An 18,470-nucleotide genomic window follows, 5' to 3' on the forward strand; every position below is an offset into this window, starting at 1 on the left:
TCCCTTTCAAACTTAACCTCTGAAAATAATATTTAACACTTTTCTCTCCCAGAATAACATCTAGTCACATAAAGACTTGGTGGAAGAATCATTACTGTAGATACTATGTTAGAGATCAATGATCAGTTAACAGATTGACTGATAGCTAGGATAGAAGGCCATTTATCTTTTTTTTTTTCCCCTTTCTTTCTCAGTGTAACTCAAGTAAACGATTAAATGAAAAACAAAAAAAAAAAAAAAAAATCAAGATTTTCTTTAGAGTGTTTTTGCAATCAAATCTAACACATGAGCTCTTCAGGTGTATTCCCCAATTCTCTGACAAAGAACTTTGTTTTACTGAAGAGCACTTCAGCTATAAGGTAGGCTTCAGGCATCTGAAGAGTAGCTTCACGTTATCTAGCATACTACTCAGAAACATAATCAGTTAATGCCATGCCTAAGCCTTCACCTGCCCATGTAGGAGAGGTGTTTTAGTGGAACAGAAAAGCTGGACCACTTTCCAGTCTAAACAGAAGATTTATCTTCCTCTGTCAATTCAGGAACACACAGCTGTGATACTGCTGACTATGACTAATTCTGTTTGGCATAGCTTTAATAAACCTTCAGAGAGCAGAACTGTATTTGCTGTGTGCAAATATATAATCAGTTCAAATATTTACAGGTAATAGAAGATGACATTTGAAGATCAGAAGACTTCTGGAGTTTTCAACAGTTTATTCTTAAGGTAGTCATAAAATAGTCCTGAATTAGCATTCACTCAACATGCAAAGATCAAAGGGACTACTATATACAAACACCTCAACAATAACAAAACAACACTCACAGTTATTTACAACAAACTTCAATAGCCTCACCTACACAAACCCAAATGTTCTCTCAGACCTCTGCACACTCCTGCCTTCCCCACCACCAAAGCCGCATACTTCAACCTAGCTCATAACAGATTGTGAAGTGAATGGAGCACTTGATAAAAACATACTTTAGTGGCAGATGTGGAAGCAGACTACAAACACAATGAAGGGACATCCTACTACCTACCATATGACCAGTGCCTCTGTAGCCTGGTCCCTACCTCAGTAGCAGGAGATAATGGGGAATCTAGCTGCTGCTAAAACAGAGTGCACAGAATGGGTTAATACTAGCTACAGATTAAAAAAAACCTCTATGGCAACCCATCACTGAGCATGTTGCCCACATCCAGGCAAAATCGCTTTCCCCCACATCTCAGACTATAAAGAAAAGGAGCATAAAATATTTTAAGAGTACAAAAATATAGGGAAAATTTAAGTGGTCAGACATGAAAACACCTGCAGATACAATCTGGAGCAGAAAGCATTGGCAATTTAACTTTCATAGCCACTTTAGACAAGTCAGTAATGCCCTGTTAAATGTATCAACACGTGACAAAAAAAGCCAAGAATGCATACGCAACATATGGCTCCATGTTAATTAATACCAAAGTACCCATCTTGTACGTCATCAGTGGTGCCATGCAATAAAGACCCCAGAGCAGGTGCAAATACAAACACATTTCTGTCCAGTTCAACAGAGAAAAGGACACTGCCTTCATGAGGACTTCACAACAGCGCAGACGTACAAATGATATCTGACTTAGCAATATTGGTTCTAGGTAGACAAATAGTATCTGACACAGAAGAAAACCTTTTTATGCTAACATAAGCTTAGTAAAATTTAGGCTGAAAGGATATGTTTACGGTAGAACTTTGCACCATGTGACTATGCATATTTGATCTGACTGTGAATGCCTTGAAGATATACCACTGAATCCACACTCCAAATTAATTCACTACATCAGTGTCTGGAGAAAAGTACGTAGCCCAGCATCCTTCTTTCTGTACCTCTCTGTCTCATTCAGTGATATAAGAACTTTCAACCATTTCTCTAGCTCTACAGGCAATCTCACGTATTTTGTGTGCATGTCAGCATTTAATAAAATTTCAAACAACTGTTGGAGAAAATAAATCAGAAAAACCAAGCTAGGATTACAGACATAGCTGCTTAGATTCCCCAAACAAGACAACATGTATTATCTCATCTGGCATTTTAGTAAGGCAGAAATGAAACATAATTTGTAGTTAACATCAACTGGCAGAAGAAAGACAAGAGTTCATGGTAATGTCTGTGTTTTGTTAAAAAATGTACTTCTGTCTTAAATTATAAAGAAAATGAATAGGAGGCTTTCAGTATAAAAAATACAAGATTTGCAGATGCTACCCTGAGTTGCTAGCTCAGAGAAAAATGCGTCTCAAGTTTATGCGAGTTAAAAAGACAAATCTAAAATTACGCCAGGTCAAATCTTCTACCCAGTACCCCTGTCTCCAAGGGCAGCCAAAAGCATATGTCTGGGGAAGAGGATAAGAATAGTGTAAGCATTTAGTCATACTTTCCCCAAATAATCTCCAGTCTCCAACAATTTGCTGTTCAGCATCTTTCAAAGTCAGAGGTCATGCTTATGTATTTATTAATGCACTACAGACCTTTTCTTCCATTCATTTTGTCCTGTCTCCCTTTGAATTGCTATAAATTTTCAGTATCCACCACACCACATCCTGTAAAGTTACACAATTTAATGACGTGTGAGTGAAACAATATTTCTTTTTTTTTTTTGCTATTCTGAATCCAACACTTTCTAGCTTTATTGACATGCCCATTAGTTCTCATACTGGGAGAGACAACGACCTCTATCACCCCCGGCATCCCATGCATGATTTTATAAAACTATCACTGCATCCCTAGGTGCCTATTTTTCTCATCAACTTAACTGTTCTTTGAATAGAAAATATTATACACTTGCAATTGTCCTTGTAAGACTTAACTGGGTGTTTTCCAGTTCTAATGGAACCTTTCTGAGATGGTGGTTCATAAATGCACGTAAGCACTGAAGATGTAAGTACCCTCAGGATACAAATGGCAGACTTGTGTCCCATTCCTTTAAGAAAGAATCCCAATAACCTAGATTCCTAACATTCCACTTGATTTTTTAACTGTGACATACTCATGGAAACATTTATTGTCCAAGATCTCATATCTAAGAGATAAGCCAGCCAGCACAGAGCCTATCACTTTACAACCATGGTAGGTCTGGACTCCTTGTCCCAGCATTTCCATCAGTTTTTCTTCAACACTCAGTTGCGTATACTGTTTTTTGCCTAGCTTCTTGGTCTTAAAAATACTTTTGCAGGTGTTTGTTACCAGGAATTACACAGCAGCAAATGCATACTGCAAGTTATTATTTCTCCTGAATCATGTAGGAACAGCATTGGCAGTCAAACAGATCCATGTGCGTCTCTACTGGTAACCTTCCTCTCTTGTAATAATAGGCCATTTACATCCACTGCTGGTTTTTTGCTTTCTTGCCCATGCAAGAAGATTTGCTTTTCCCCACCATAGCAAACTGTTTTCCTTAAGAGCTTTTCTGAATTCTTAGAAACATAAAAATCACCCCTATCTCCATTATCTATATGCCTCCAGGTTTACAAGCCACTAATGCCCCTTGAAAAACTCAAGTTCTCTCTGCCCCACTATCTCATTTTTCCACTAAGTCTATTCCTTGGTACACCCACACGCTGCAGACCATAGTCTGCAAACCACTGGCCTGTGGTCCCTCTTCTGGATTCCCTGTGAAGATGCCACACATTCACCATGTTCAACCTTCCATTACCAAAGTGTTTCAAATGCAACATCACTGCATATTTAACAGTTATTTCCTTTCTCAATCAGTTCTTCTGCACCTCCCAACAACAGTTCAAAACTGACCTTCTAACAAGTTTTCCATGACAAGGATTTCTATTGCAAAAACCTCTATTCATTTCTCCTACTAAAAATGGAAAGGCAAATTATCAACTTAACCTTTCTATTATGGCCTTACCTTGTTCCCTGATAACCTGTTGGCCATACAGACCCGCTGGAGAAATTCCCACTCCTCAATTTATTCCTCAGACTCTTCATTAAACTGCCTTCTTACAGTCATTAAATTTTGTCAGAGTTTATCACTATTCTGTACCTCTTTCAGACACAAATGTATTTTCAGAACTAAAGCCAGTACTCCTAAAAATGCATTTTTCCATGTGCACTGATTATGCAGTGACCTAGTACTCACATTATGAAAACAACTAAGGATGTAGGGCATTCGTTTCTTATGAGAAGTATTATCTCCACCACCTGTAAGTTAACTGAAAGACTTGAGAAAGGAGGTTCTCCCTGAGCATTAACATCTTCAGAAGGACCTCGACAGGCTGGAGGGCTGGGCTCGAGTGAACCTAATGAGGTTCAACACGGCAAAGTGCAAGGTTTTGCATTTGGGCCGGAAGAACCCCAGGCACCCGTACAGGCTGGGAGGAGTGGTCCTTGAGAGCAGCTCGGCAGAGAAGGACCTGGGGGTCCTGATGGATGAGAGACTGAACATGAGCCAGCAGTGCGCTCTGGCAGCTCGAAAGGCCAATGGGATCCTGGGCTCCATCAGGAGAGGGGTGGTCAGCAGGGACAGGGAGGTGATTGCCCCTCTCTACTCGGCTCTTGTGAGGCCCCATCTGGAGTACTGTGTCCAGGTGTGGAGCCCTCAGTACAAGAAAGACATTGAGATTTTGGAAAGGGTCCAGAGGAGGGCGACTAAGATGATCAGGGGGCTGGAGCACCTCCCCTATGAGGACAGGCTGAGGGAGTTGGGCTTGTTCAGCCTGGAGAAGAGAAGGCTGCGGGGTGACCTCATTGCAGCCTATCAATACCTGAAGGGAACCTACACCCAGGAGGGGAGTAAACTCTTCAAAAGGGCTGACAACAGCAGGACTAGGGGAAATGGATCCAAGTTGAGGGAGGGAAGATTTAGGTTGGATGTTAGGGGGAAGTTCTTTACAAGGAGAGTGGTTAGGCCCTGGAACGGGCTGCCCAGGGAGGTTGTGGATGCCCCGTCCTTGGACGTGTTCAAGGCCAGGTTGGACGGGGTCCTGGGCAACCTGATCTGAATGTGTACGTTTGGTGGCCCTGCTAGGCAGTGGGGTTGGAACTACATGATCCTTGAGGTCCCTTCCAACCCGGGTGATTCTGTGATTCTGTGTGATTCTGTGATCTGCACAAATTGCTTTCCCCAACCAACAGGCTCATATGAGGCCCAGTGAATTTTCATTCCCCAGATTCTTCAATGCATATGGCTAAAACACTTGCACTACTAGGAAAATATCTTTTAATGGAAGGACATGTCCTTTCATTAAAAGGATCACTACATTTAGGAAAAAAAAAAAAAAAAGAGAGAGAGACAGTTAGAAATGTCTTCCTTTCTTTAAGGTAAGGCTCCCAAAAATATCTGTCCACACCGTATAGATGCTGAAAAAGTAACCCATTGTATTAGCAGAAGGTAGTAAGTTTGTTAGAGGAAGAGTTGAGAATTCAAACCTGACAAACCTGAGAAATTACTTGAGAAACTATTATCATCTTTGATAAGAACATGTGCAAAATGTTACAGGCAGGCAGAAACAATAAGCAGTAAAGCAAAGAGTGAGAAGGATGTCTTATAACCCTTGTGCTCGGACAAGGATCTGCCTGAACATGAAAAAGTTATGGTGCTGCAAGACAAGCATTGAATTAGCAAGCACGAAGAGGATCCTTTTCTATTTTACTCAACAATATTAGTAAATCCTCAAGGTTAATAGAGTCCTAATTTGAGTAGAAAACTTCAAAATAGATGTGAGACAATGAAAGATAACTCAAGAGAAGTAACAAGAATAACTGAAGTACAAGAAAAAAGCACCTCTGAGGTGAAATAACTGAGCTTGAAGAAACAGTAGGCTAGAATAGGTAAGAAGTAAAACTAGTAAAACACACTCTAAGAAGAAAAAACAACTGTTTTCTCTGTCTAATAGAGATGCAGGATGGTGTGAAATTACAATAAAAAATGTATGAATTTGATAATGTGTGAAGCAAATTTCTCATTGCAAGTTGATATAAGGGAGATTGCTGGGATAACAAGTCACATAGGAGATCTAGATGATCATAACTGGAAGCAAATGAATGGACTGGATGAATTCATAAGGTCTCTTCCAGTCCTGTTTTTTTAGGATCATTTCATATAATCACAGTACATCCCAAGCTGGAAGGGACCCACAAGGACTGAGTCCAAGCCCTGGCTCCACACAAGACTATCCAAAATTCAAACCATATGTCTGAGAGTGCCATCAAAATGCTCCTTGAATTCCTGCCCTGTGCAGCCCGTTCCATGCCCACCGCCCTCTGGTGCACACCCTGTCCCCAGCCCCCAGCTGCCCTCCCCTGGCACAGCTCCATGCCGTTCCCTCAGGCCCAGTCGCTGTCACACAGAGCAGAGCTCAGCGCTGCCCTCCGCTCCTGTGAGGAGCTGCAGCCGCCATCAGGCCTCCCCTCAGCTCCTCTGCTCTGTGCTCAGCACAGCCAGGGGCCTCAGCCGCTCCTCATAAATTCTGCCCTCTAAACTCTGCCTAGACCTTGTCTAATAGGTTTATGTCCTTACACTGTGACACCACAAACTGCACCCAGTTTGCACCCAAACTCACCACTCAAAGTGAGACTGCACCACGGCAGTGTAGAATGGGTCAATCTCTTCCCTCATGCCACAGAAAACAGCTTTGAAGTAGCCTGTTCATATACAAAATATTATCTAGATCTCTCCCTGACCATATCCAGGAAGCTTTAGAAAGAAAGAAAGTCTAAGAGCAGCAAAGAGCTGCAGGATTACACCAAAAGTGAGGACTCTTATTCTCTAACAGTCTCCTCAAATGCAGATTGGAAGCAGATGCATACTCTGCCCAGTATAGCGCGTGTAGACGTGCAACATCCTGAGAGAAATTGTCTTATCTATTTACTGTGCAGCATGTAGAACACACAACAGAAAAACTACATAAATTCTGCCAACACAGGCTGGTCAAACATCAGTGAATCAGAATATTCCTAAGGTGCTGTTTTAGTCTGAACTTTCACTCTTTCACATTAACATGTGCCTTCTTGCACTATGCAAACTCAAGACAGGCTGGATATTTCTGTTCTCCAAATCTGCCTGCGATGAAAAGCAAACTCTAATTCAAGCTGTCAGGGCTGTCATGGAATGTGGTCTGGGTCACTTTGGCATAAAGATTGGTTGAAGGTAATTACACTGATTTTATGCAGCCATGATCACAACTAATGTCTGAATAAACAAGCACGCACAACACAAACCTCATGCATATTTCTGCAAAGTGGCTACCTCTACTCAATTATAAAGCATCTCAACAGGGCAATCAGCTGAGCAGTCTGCGGAAAATCTTGCACTCCGGCTGTCACATACTATGTCTATTAGTAACTTAAAGAAAACCTAAAATAGAGAGAAAAATGAGAACTTAGTTAACTCTTGAAAGATAAACCATACCAGAATAGCATCGGCATGAGAAAAATCAATGCACAGATAAAGAAAGCAGGCAGGAGACAACACTGCTTGAAACTTTCTCTTAGGCATAGAACTACATTGGCATTATCATGCTAAACTTGGACCACCAGTTGATGTTGAATTTGTAGGTTAAAATAATTTTTTAAAAGCAAAATAGAAACAAATCCTCAAATATGACTGAATTTTAATATTAACATACAACCTGTCTGTGCAGGACATATCAAAGGAATACACACGTGCTGAAAGATCATAACAAGAGCACACAGCCATTGAAATAGAGCTTCTCTCAAAGTTGTTTAGCAGCATATAAAACTGGTGCATCAGCACCAACACCAACTTTAGTGAGGTGGTCCATTTTTGAGAAAGATGGTTCAGTGCAAACTCTGGAAAAAAACAGCTGTTTACAATGACCCTGATGTACACTGCAATTCACTGACTTATGTAAATTTACTTGGCCTACAGATACTCTCCTGGCGAATACAGTTATAAAATCTGTAAACACAGATGGCACCAACAGGCACCCTATCTGCAACCTCAGAAGATCAAATATAGCATTTGAATTTGTCCTCCGATATCACAGGTGATTATTTCCAAACCTGTTTAAGGGATTATGACTGGAATCCAAACTAATGCCGCAGCAACCCAAATCTCAGCTACCTTGAGAAATCACACCACTTGAATGAAGCTCCTTGAAAATCTGCATGGCTTTTAACAAACCACTGCAACATTTCAGTCCTGATGACGTTCAAGTTGTAATAGCAAAAATTAAGCTAGACAGATGCTTTGGCAAAATTGCTTCATTAGCTCTTTTGTAGCACTACAAGCTGTTTAGAGATGAAAATGAAAAGATCTGAAGATCAGCTTAATGTACAGTTTTTCCATGTGTTGTTCAGTTACACCTTACAGTTGTCTCAGTTGGCTGCAACATGCTTTTTCTAAGGCAGCTTTTTTTCTCTTTCTATAGTATTTCACTTTCTTAGTTTATCATTTAGTTCCATGCTCTCACCAGGGAACCTAAAGCCTTAAAAAAATAAATAAATCTAACCAACAATACTTAAATCAATGTAAATAAGTGCTGTTTCCAAGCAAAAATGTTGCTGCAGCGCTCTCATCATGCAGGTAGGTAAACAGTCTGGATTCTCCCTTGAAGAATCCACCATCTAACTTGGCCACAGAGTCCCAAAATGCAAAAGTCAGCATGATTATGAGGACTAGGAGACAAGGAAAACTAGAGAAATGAATCTTTAGCAACAGAGTGATCTGTTTATTATGTTTTACAGTTACTGGGTTCTAGTGATTGTATCAACCACATAGCTGTCTCAAGTTGTCTTCTACTGTGATTTATTGTGCTTGGTCATGGAAAAGGTAATTGCCCAATTACTAGACTATTCACCAAGTTCAGAATTTCAGATTTGTTCAGATAGATTGGTTATTTTTTTGGTCATTTACTTGACTTTTGTGGCAAATTTATATCTTAATTACTTCTTCACTGTGGGGATATTTTTCTTTGGAATTGACTTTCACAAGACTCTCTTCTAGAAAAATACATTTAGGAAAACTGATTATTCTATTCTCTGATTAACTGGTGTTAAAATGCTTATCCATGATCTTTGTCTGACCTTCTAGAATCTCAACAGAGTGACCAAAAAAAAAAGGTAAATAAGAAAAAGATCTCAAATCAGCAGAAAAATATTTTCCGGAATACATCAATTACATTCAACAGCATAAGATGAAAATGACCAAAATTATTTGCTTTAATTAGAAGTTTGTTTAAAAATAAAGTACTAGAGCTGCTCTTTACACAGCTTTCAGAGTGCATGACCACACCTCCCCAGTGAGATAAGAAGACAAGTAATAACGATTTTTTTTTCTTTGTTTTGCCAAAGCCCTACGTTCAGTTTAATTCCAGTTCATCTGTAGTTACCATGCTAATTACAGAACAGCATATCATTTTAGCTCCACATTTGCAGAGAAGACCTTAGGTATTATGACCTGGGAGAATCCTATCAATTCTTGTGAAAACTGGAAAACCAGAAAGTGGAAAAGGGCCAATCAAAGCTTACCAGACTTGTCAGCTATATAATCACATCAGCAAGTGTCTTCACACCTACAAAAGGGCTCTAAAGAGCAGGCAGTGCCTTCCAGTCACTCACCACCTCTGCCCCTTCTCCCACATGCATTATAAACATTGACAACCCAATGATAGGATCCTCAACAGAAGGAAAAATTGGAAACTGCTCTAGGGTAAGGGAGGCTGGGAAGGACAGGGACACAGAAGTGCTCCCAGCATTGCCAGCTGGCAGCTCAGCAGCTGAGCCCTGTTCCCTGCCCGCAGGCTGGGTGGAGAGAATGGGCAGCCCAGAAGAACAGTATGTGCTAGCACACAGCCGTCTAATGGGGCTGGTCTTACATGAAGGGTTTTCTTCCTCTTTCTCCAGCCCTGGAATCAGCGGACTTGAAGTCAGTGAGAAAGGGAATTTCACAGACTTGTTTCTCCTACGGACAACTAGTGCCTGCTGCGTGTAGGGATGAACTGAGCAGCTAGCTGTGTTCCCAGTTGCGACCACCACTTCGCTTCTACTGGAAGCCATCCTACTGGTACAGACTGTGTATTATAGGAGGAAATTCTGGAAATACAAAACTTGGAGAACAGTAGTTGTATTCTTCACATCACTCAGAACAATCACTCATCCCTCCTTTCCACTTCAAGATTTTTTTAATTTTTTTTTAAAGTGTCTGCACTGCCACAGAACACAAAACAAAACCAGGCCCCTATCCTGGGGCAGCTACCAGACCCCATGCAGCTCAACCAGGCCCTGTCACAGCCTGGCTGCCTGCAGCATGGCACCCACAGTCCCTGCTGGCCAGAGCATACACTGCCATGAGGACTGTGCACAGCTGCAGGCTGCAGCACCACCACAGTCACAGCAATCCTGACCCAGACATAACAACACAGCACAACTGGTTGTGAGCAAGTGAGCTGATGCATAGGCAAGCCCTCCAATTAAGTAGGAGGAAAAGAAATATATTTCTGTACAAAAATCAGGCATGCAGCCCCAAAAAATTAAGTTCTTAGAAACAAACAACCCAATACTATTACTTGCCTAACATGCAGGTACATCATCACCCCAGCATTTTCCTGAATGTTTAATAAAAACAATGATTAACTACAAAAAGATAAAGTGGGTAATTTCCTAACCACTTATTAAAACCACACTATCCCCCAAACAGAGAAAACTTGAGAAGGAAGCAATGATGTGAGTGAATGGTGTTTGCTGCCATCATACACAATGGAAATGGAGTTACAGTGCCACAAAACTGTGCCTGAGATGAAACCTGCTCATCAGGGATGGATGGTCTGTCTGTACTCTGCTTTAAGAAGAGGCAAAGAAGGAAAATAATAAGATGCCATATTTTAACTAGGATTACACTTTTGTGACACGTTTTATTCAGAAGAATATTGACTTGAGTACCACCAATGCTTTCCAACACACCACGCTTTGTGCACAGCAGATATTCAGGCCCCTGTGAGGTTTCAATGACCAAAAAAAACAAGAGGGCTCCCTGTGTGCACTCACATGGCCAGAACCCAGAGCAGGACTGGGACGGAGCTGGCATTTTCATTAAGGAATCTGTAACTGCACCTAGGGATGTCTCCCTAACAATGCCATACCTTTTAATTAACACACATAACATTTCCTTGCAGATGATGTCAGCCTGAGCTTTTTCTTCTTTCGTTACTTCTCACATCCCGTCTCTCATTGGGACCGGCGCTCCCGCCGACGGCTGGCAGCACCCGGCCCTCCGGTAGCGGTACCAGAGGTTGTGCACTTGGCACAGCGCTCGGCTGATTGCCCTGGGACCGCAACAGCGTGTTCACGCCTTCCACATGGTGGAATCACTCCAACAGACCTCTACCGACGCGCGCGCCGTGCCCTGCTTTCCCCTTCCAAAAGGCTCCCAAGAAACAAAACCCTTCTCAGACCCTTCAAAAGCAGAGGATAGAAAGATGCGGGGAAGCAAGAGCACGTTCGGAGCAGCGCTGAGCGGCCGAGACTAACCTCACCTTTCCCCGCGGCGAGGCTGGCGCTGCCATCGGCCGGCACCTCATGCGAGATGGGTGCGGGAAGCAGCGCGCTCCACTTTGGCCGCCGCTCCTCCTCTCCGCATCCCGCCCCGCACGGAGCCAAGGGACCCCGCGATCTCAGAGCCCTACCGTCCCGGCCGAGGCGCCCTGAGTCCCGAGGAAGAGCTTCCGCCGCCACCTCGCGGGAATGGAGGGGACGGGGCGAGCAGGCGCCCTCTGGCCCCACTACTCGGAGCGATGCGGGCATCTGCTGGCTTCCGCCACGTCCCGTCCCGTCCCGTCCCATGGCTGCCGCCCAGCCGGCGCTCGGGCAATGAATGGAGCGCTCCCAGCGCTCCGCTCTCTTTCTTCCTCCTGTTCCTTCCCTCCCTCTCTCTCGCACAACTTTCGCGCCGCCGCCTCACCTCCTGCGAGCAGTGCCCGCTCCCCGGCTCCTCCTGCGCGCTGTGGCTCCGCTCCGCTCCCGCCGCCGCCTCCGGCCCGCGCCCCGCCGGGCTCACCCTGCCCCGCTCCCGCCGTCACCATGCACCGAGGGAGGAGGAATGGGAACCCGGCGAGAGCCGACCCGGCCGCCTCCACCCGGAGGGAGGGAGTGCGGCGAGGGGAGGGACGCGGCGCCTCTGCCCTGCCCACGACAGCCGCCTCCCCGCCCCGGGCTGCGGGATGGGACTCGACGCGGGGCGGCGCTGCGGGCGGCCCGGGGTGCGGAGGGTCCGCGGGGCGCCTCGTGTCTGTCCCGGAGCGGCGGCCGAAGGGGAGTGCCGCTGGGAGCGGTCATCGAAGGGCAGCGGACGCCAAAGTCTTGAGGGAGTGAGATGGACTGGCGATAGCCTCCACTGCGAGAGGAGCAGCGGCGGACCCCCATCAACCGCCCTCTGCTCTTAGCCATAGTAAGAACGACTGTTACAAGAGCTGTAGGTTACAGTAGCTGTATGTTACAACGTCTACATGGTACAATAGTTCTGCAACAGCCGTAGGTTACAACAGCCGAGCAGCGCAACAGCCGTACAATACAATAGCTGCTCTAACAGAAACAGCCATTACTCTCAAAACGGCCCTGCTCGACCTTATCTTAGAGGACACATTAGAAGGTGGGAGTGCTGAACTCTTGCTTCCACACGTTCGTCCTTGTCTGGACTGTCTAAAGAAAGGAAAAAAAAAAAAAAAAAAAAAAAAAAGGCAAAAAAATCAGCAGTTAATTATTATACAGTTTTCACTGCAAGAAAGCACCTCAAATTGTCTGCAAGGCATCTACCTTTGCTTGTTTGCCTGTTTTCCTGGAATCTTTTCCCCCTCAGAACTAATTATTTCCCATCAGTCCCCCTGTGAAATCCCCCATTCATATGCTACCATTTCCAAGGAAGCACTCAATGGTACCAACTTTCCAAAAATTTTGTAATTTGCAAAGTGTTGCGAGACGCCTGGTTCTTAGTGCACTTATGTCCAGGAGCAGTGATCCATAAACATCTGCAGAGAGAATCTTCTCAGGCTGGGACATGTCCCCACAAGCCCGTGCTGCTACTGCCCTTGTGCCTGTATGCCCACATGGATTGCTGCGAGCGCATGACAGGTGTCTAACCTCATCCAGCATCTCCCAAAAGAAACCCTGACTTGCAAGAATGGAGCTGGCATTTGTAATAGATAGGCCAGCCACTATATGGGTAAATAAAAGAAATCATTCTAGGTATCTCAGGGACACAAATGAGTTGCTGCACCAATGTAAACTTGATTTGCTGTGGCTCATGACTGTAAGAAAAGTAAGCTTTTTCTCTGCAGCTGTCACAGCCCTGCCAGGAGCACTGTGTTTATGGGAGCCACGCTGGGGAGCTGAATTCCACCTTCCTGCAGCATGCCACCTAGGCACGGTCCTGCCAGCAACCAGGGTTCCCAGGGCTTCTGCAGGAGGTAAAATGCTGGGCCCCTGCTCCTCGAACAGCAAAACCTAGTGAATATTTTCAAGTGTGTAGAGTTAGGAGGAAGAAACAAGCATGGATAAACAAGAAGTATCCTCATGCAGATGAAATATTAAAACATTTACAGGTAAGAAGATAGAGCATGTTTTTGTGCTTTCTTGTGTTTATCTTCCAAACTTGTAGCGTTACACTACTTTTACCCTTTCTTTATGGATGAGTCATCAACTGCAACACTCTAACACGTTTTTAATAAAACTATACTTTTTGTTCCTATTAAAGGCTCTGAAGATTCACTTTTAACAAAATAAGGGAGTCTTTGTAAAGCTGAACTCTCTGTGACCTCCAGTAGCTGCTTTAACATACAATAAGAGACAACTCAATAGGCCAGTCCAAAAATAAACATCTGTTTAAATAATATTTTCACCCTAGAGACTTCAAGCAAACAGAGCAGTTGCAATGTAACTTGATAATACAAAATGAAGGTAATAGATGCATTAATTTGCAAAAGTTCCAAGACATTTTGCATTCCAGGGTCTGAGTGCACTTTGAGCTGCTCTTTTGAAGGGATGCCTCTACCACTTTCAAGCTGGAGCACTCTCCCAAAAAGATAGATGCCCCATGGCTTTCTGAAAGGACATGTGGGAATGATGAGAATCCATCCATAACATGAACTGGGAAGATAAAAGCAGCACTGCAAATGTTCTTGTAGCAAAGATCGGGTCTCTTTTATTTTGGATCATTGATTAACTCCTAAAAAGATAAAGTGCCTGTTAATTTAATACAGATTACCTATACAGTACTGAAATAATCATTCAGCCCCTGTTGTATTCATTTATGAAGTTCCCTGGGTTTCCCTGCCATGTACAGATGGGATAAGGAAGGCTGTTGTCATGGTTGTGGCCGTGGGCCCAGTGCTGGCAGCAAACCGTTTCTCCTTCTCTATTGCCTTTAGAATAGAATTGAGTGTTTAAATAGGAGAGGGAAGAGAGACTCCACTGACCAGGCCTCACAGAAGGCAGAGTGCAGGCAGTGTCCTTTCTAGGCTGAGTGGAGACAGCTTCCCTGTCAGGGGCTGCCAGAGCAGCCTACAAAGGTCCATCAGGCCTGAAACCTCACAACTCTGCAGCTGGAGTGATGGAGTCTGAAAGCACAGACACTAAAGCAAGCAGCACCTTGCAGCATCATGAGGGGGGGGGGGATAGGGGCAGGAGCAGAGGAAGTGTCCAAACATGCTATTTAACATACACCTGAGCAGTAAAGAAGCTCTGCAATCAGCTAGCACCTGCATTGGATAAATAAGGATAAATAATTACTAACAAAATCATAGAATTACAGAGCATCCTAGGTTGGAAGGAACCCATAAGGACCATCAAGTCCAGTTCCTATCTCCACACAAGACTACTCAAATTTCAAACCCTATGACTGAGAGTGGTGTCCAAATTCTGCTTGACCTCTGGCAGCCTGGGGCCATGACCACAGCATTCCAATACAAATGGAGACACTCAATATTCAGAAAATGGTAATTCATACGAAGGGCAGCCATGGCTCTGAACATTTTAATTTGTGTTGGCAGAAAGTCCAGCACAAACTGCATGCTGTCTGGTCATCAGAACCAACAGCTACACTTAGATATACCACACTGTCCTGGATGGAGAACCTTTTGCAGCCAGCAGGGTGTTTGGCTGCAGAGCTGAACAAGTCTGGGGTTCAGAAAAGCTGCCACACACAGTTAGGTTTCGTGGGGAGGTGAGGAGCAGCACTCCAACATCATTGTCGGGTCATTCTATCACATTAATGCATCCCACCATGGTTTGGGGCTCAGACAGATCTAAGGGCAGCATTCTGTTTCAATTTGAAAAGATTATTTATTGGAAGTGGTGTGAGGAACTTGTTAATTCCTCTTACTGAAGTACCAGGGTTTTAACGCTATCAACAATGTTGTCTTTGATGTGCAGATCTAAACATTTCTATTTTGATTATCTGAAATGCAACAGTACAAACAAATTATTCATCTCCAGAACTTCGCACATATGCATTACACAAACAGGAAACTGAGATGTCAAACAAGCACACTGGATTAACTAATATATTGGATGGAAAAGATGATATAATGTTTTTTCCTCTCACTCATAGATCTTCCCAAGTATTAACTTCACAGGCATGCGTTTGTTTGGACAGTTTTCCTCCCTAAACACTGGTTTACTGACAACCCCAGATAGTAATACCTGACATCATTGCGACTGATCTATTTAAATTCTCCACAGACTATTAGAATGAAGGATTATTTCTCCCTGAAATTTCCTGAAGTTCACCTGAACAAATACAGCCTTGGATGAGGCCCAAAAACGTTTTCTGAAGGTTATAAGAATAGAATATATTCAGGACAGACAAAACAGGATAGCAGAAAATATGACCAAGGAGGCTGCTACATCCAAACAGCCAGGAAATAGCACATAGGTTGGAAAGCAGACGAACACTCTTTGGCTCAGAATGAAGCTCTAACTTAGCTCTGTGAACAGACCCTGGAAACTATTAAAAATACTGGAGAAGATACAAAAATGTCTATATGGTGCCTGCAGAAAGCTAAAAATGAACAAAGGGAATATCATGTCTACATACTGCAATTAGAAGTAGTTATAGTAAACAGCAAATCAATCCTAACATTATAAGCTTCAGGTGCATGCATATTACAAATGTTCCCTGGTTTTATTTACTTACCTGTTTCTTCTGTAGGTTTGGTTTGGTTTGGTTTATCTGTGATATTTGTTCATTTGCTTGTTTCCAGCTTCCAATAGCTGGAGTTCTAAAACCCTATCATTACAGGAGAGTGGAATAAATTGTAATTCTGCTGAAATAAGAGGTCTGAGTTTAGATACATACAGCAAATAATTTTGTCAGAGGGACATAACAATCGATGCTTGGAAGAGCAATGTTACACACTGAACTAGTCCTGAGAAATCTCTTGTGAGTGGTAGAAGATGAAGAGACAAAAAGTTGAAGAGAAAAAAATTGTTGGGAAATTCACAGAAGAAATTACCCAACTCTATTAGAGCTGAGAAATCAGAAGAAATACACTGAGGGCATGGATGTTACTCTACTATGGTTTGTTTATACTTTGCCCCCTGAAGAAAAGTAAGACGTAAAACATTCACTTGTTATCTTTCTCATGTAACACTTACTTTTGTTTACAGCCCCAGAAATCTTGTTTCCTGGAAGCACTTATTTTTGACATCATTCTTCTAGAGTCAACTAGCATATGGTGTTACAGAAAATAATCCCATCACTCTGCTCAGTAACTAGTGAGAGTCGAGCCAAAGAAAAAAAAAAAAAAAGAATCTGAGGCTCAGAAACCCATCTGTTAAAGCTTGTTTTACCATAGCTTGCAGGAATCTTGGTCAGGATCAGACTTACACTGTATTACAAACTGAAATGATGGTCTGCTGGCCAGAAATATCTTTATTACAGTCTAAGCAAATCAGACAAGAAAGCCAATGCCTAGATACAGACAAACAGAAGGACACTGGGAACTAAATAACAGTAACAACTACTGATCAGCATTTTTTGGCAAAACAGTTGTTTAAAAAATAATAATTGTGGAGGGGCTGACTGTATCATCACAGATTGTTTGTAATGCAGTGGACATTTTGGTAGAGATGACAAGAGCCTGTGGTTAAGCTGGAAAGGACATTCAAAATTAGCACCTTATGTTGAAGTTAATTAAAAAAGGGTGCAGCATAATGAGTGGGTAACAGCAGTATCATATGGAATCTATCTATCAAGTGACAGAGACACGGAATTTTTAGTTACGTGCAAAATAAAATCAAGAATTTTATCCAGGGACAGATAGAAAATTATCTGAAAGATATTACAGAGAATCACTGTGCAATATTTAGCATATCTGCATGTGCGGACTGAGGAAAAGATCCATGTCGAGTGGCAGAAAGCATAGAGATATTGTGTGCAGTGAGAGAAGTAATTAGAGGAAGGCTATGAAGGAAAGCCTGGAGCTGTCTTCAACTGAACTGATCTTGAGCTGATGGCTTACCTCAAACATATCCTGAGAAATTATGTGAGATTTTTGTCTTTGAAAGAAGTCTGGGGCAACTCTGTATACCCTCACATTAAAAAAATTTATTTAATTGTACTGACAGTATTTTGATTCCAGGAGCAAGAAAAAGGAAAGAACAGCCAGAGCTGCTTAGAGATTCCCTGGGAGAGTGATTAGGATATTCCTATAGACATGCAAAGCATGCAAGGCACTGCTGTGCACTGATTAAAATAAAAAAAAAACAAATTGAAGAACAAGGTCAGTTCAAATTGAGTATCTTGAAGACTGAGACAGACAAAAAGAATGAAACATCAGATGAAATGAAGGCCTTTGGTGGGTGAAAAGAGATATCTTTGGCCCTGGTTGGGTATTCTGGTCTCACATTCCAACTCTGAACCAAGCTCAGAGTATTGGGGACAGGAACTGTTGAACTAATTTGGGACTCAGACAGCTTTCTACAAGCAAGAATCCACCACTGTTTCTTAAGGGGGCTGTAATTGATTGCAGATACATTCACTGAAGGGATTCAGATTTATCACTATGTCTACTCTGTATTTTTGAAACACATATTATTGCAAGAAGTATGAGCAAAACCATCTAGCCAAATAAGTGCTGCCTGACACAACAGCAGTAACAGCTGCTTTATCTCCTTAGCCATAATTTGGGGCGTTAGGTCAAAGAATATTTTTAAGAGCACTGTGAGGCTCTAATTCATGGGAATTTAAATTATCAGTATTTTTCTACTGAACAAACTGCAGCATCCATTAGGCATAAATAATTAAAAAGGCTGAGTTTTAAATATGACATTCATCTATTAGAATTCCCACATTAATACCCAGTGATGCTGATCTGTTTTTCTTCTGTCTTAAATTCTCTTTTCATGTCCTAAGGAACACTAAGAGAAAACATACAAAGTCAAGTAGACTTAATAATCTTGAGCAAGATACTATGCATACATTATTTGAAATTACCCTATCAATTCATATGTCCAGTTGAAAAAAGCAACTTCAATAT

General features: G+C 42.6%; 1 protein-coding gene across 1 annotated transcript in view; it reads right to left on the reverse strand.

Annotated features, from left to right (window-relative positions):
• Positions 1 to 12,059, reverse strand: part of LHFPL2 (LHFPL tetraspan subfamily member 2) — a 122,393-nt gene extending 110,334 nt beyond the window's left edge. The window contains exon 1 of the mRNA XM_052670208.1: positions 11,900 to 12,059. The gene's annotated coding sequence lies outside the window, so the exon portion shown is untranslated. The remainder of the gene's footprint in view (positions 1 to 11,899) is intronic.
• Between the last annotated feature and the right edge of the window lie 6,411 nt (positions 12,060 to 18,470).

This window comes from Tympanuchus pallidicinctus, unplaced genomic scaffold (genome assembly GCF_026119805.1).
Source record: "Tympanuchus pallidicinctus isolate F22 unplaced genomic scaffold, pur_lepc_1.0 scaffold9, whole genome shotgun sequence".
Taxonomy (NCBI): Eukaryota; Metazoa; Chordata; class Aves; order Galliformes; family Phasianidae; genus Tympanuchus; species Tympanuchus pallidicinctus.